This window comes from Equus przewalskii, chromosome 18, assembly GCF_037783145.1.
Source record: "Equus przewalskii isolate Varuska chromosome 18, EquPr2, whole genome shotgun sequence".
NCBI classification, from domain to species: domain Eukaryota; kingdom Metazoa; phylum Chordata; class Mammalia; order Perissodactyla; family Equidae; genus Equus; species Equus przewalskii.
In genome coordinates, this window is record NC_091848.1 from 31548120 (window position 1) to 31550197 (window position 2078).

Consider the following 2078-nt stretch of genomic DNA (forward strand, 5'->3'; position numbering starts at 1 on the left):
TTACATCCATCAAAGCCCTTGGCATGCTCTCCTTTGGACTTTGCATTGACTGTTTTCATCTTTGCTTGTCTTGTCAGTCTTAGCTCTTGGACTACAAAGACTGAATCTTGCACATATGTTTGCCCCTAGACCCTTTACAGTGCAGCTCCTTTGAGGGTCCAACCTTGACTTTCCAAGCTGTTGAGACTGCACAAAACAAATCTGGCCACATGCAAATTTGGATCTTTACCCTTTGACCTCACGTACTCAGCAATTTGATCTTGGGTTCTTTCTCTCCACTTGGCCACCAGCTTTGCATCTGACTTGCATTTACATCCTCAGCTCCCTAATCAGCATGGTGCAAGATCCAGCCTCTGACCTTCCAGCTGTGGTGTTGTCTCTCTTCCTTAAGCCCATGTCTTCCAAACAACCTTCAGGATAGCAGCCCTACCAGCTCTACCTCTTCCAACGCTTCTGCTCCCACAGAAGTCTCACTGGTTCACCGCTCCCATCTGCCCTGCCCTGGTGGCAAGTTAAAGAGAACACTTGGCACAGAGCCTGAAAAGCAATAGTACTGTTTATTAACCCCTTACTCTATATACTATGCACTTTTTAGTATTATTTCTAATCCTTACAACTCTTCTAGTTTGTGAATGATTATTATTAAGATTCACAAGATTACAGGTAAATAAACCTAACAAAAGTAGTTGAACTTCACATGTGGTTGAAATCGTGATCATTGGTCAACTGAATTTCAACACTTCTCTCTCACTGCAATTTCTAACTTTAACTTTCTTTTCTGTTTAGTTTTTAATATGTTACTACTAAAATAAATATGAAAAATAGTTTTAATTTGAGTGCTCATAAAATTGTGCCAAAAAATGAAAAATATCCTGAATGTCTATGCTCAGGAGAATGAAAGCGGGACAAATAGTAGCAAGTTGTAGAAGTATTATTCTTAAGAATATGCTAATATTTGAAGTAGTTTACCAAAGCACTTTGGTGAATATTTAAGTGAACAGTTGTAAAATTTTATATCATGCAAGGACATCATCATTTCCATACTTCATCATTTCCTGACATTGGTAACATGTCTCGGTTAACCCAGCAGATCTTTCTAATACTTGTTTGTATTAGAGAAATGGTGCGATACCTATTCAAAATGACTATTTGGTAAAAAGCTAGGCACTCTGCAACTCTAAATTTGCCGATCTTTAAAATCTACAAATATGCTTAACTTGTATTTTCAGTTCAGTCAACAAAAGGTGGTCATCATTAGCAGCAGTGGTAGTCTCAGCTAAGCCTAACAGGGCTTCACCACTACATTTCCAGCTCCATTGTCCACTTTTCCCAGAGCTTATCCTTCTCTCCAACCAGGAGCCTCCCGCTGTTCCCAGAAGTGTATCACACTGTGTCATGCCTCTGTGCATTCATCTGTGCTGTTCTCCCTGCCTGTGAAGACTTCATGCCCCCTTGTCTTTCTAGCTCACTCAAAATTCAACACAAATGTCAGCCCCTGCAGAAAACTTTCTCATATCCTCCTGTGTGTTCGATGCTCCTCACCCTGGGCTAGCATAGACCCCTGGACATTCCTCTTCCACGACTTAAAATGCTGGGTGACCTTAGGTCTCCCCCTTCAGACTTTAAGCTTTGAGAGGGAAAGCACCACGGAATCGTATGTACAATATCTAGCACAGGGTACGACACCTAACAGACATCAATAAATACCAGTTGAAGGCAGGAAAGGGGAGGATTTTCCTGAGGGAAAATCAAGACCCACAGCAGGTATGTGCCTTTCTCAACATCACTAAGCTGCCATGTGGCAGACTCCCTGTAGAATCTATTCCTCCTGCCTCCCAGGGTCAGGTCCAATCCAGTATTCTACACTGCTCTGACTGTTACTAGTTTAGGGCTCTGCGTACTTTAGAAAGAGTGGAACTATATATACATACACATATATATTCAATTGATGAACTTCTTAAGAAATTTGAAACAGAAATACTTAAATGTGAATCTATTACTTTGATCAAAACTAGACAACTAGATAAATACACCAATTTTCCTAAATCACTGAGAATATTGTAGCAGTCAAGTGAAGA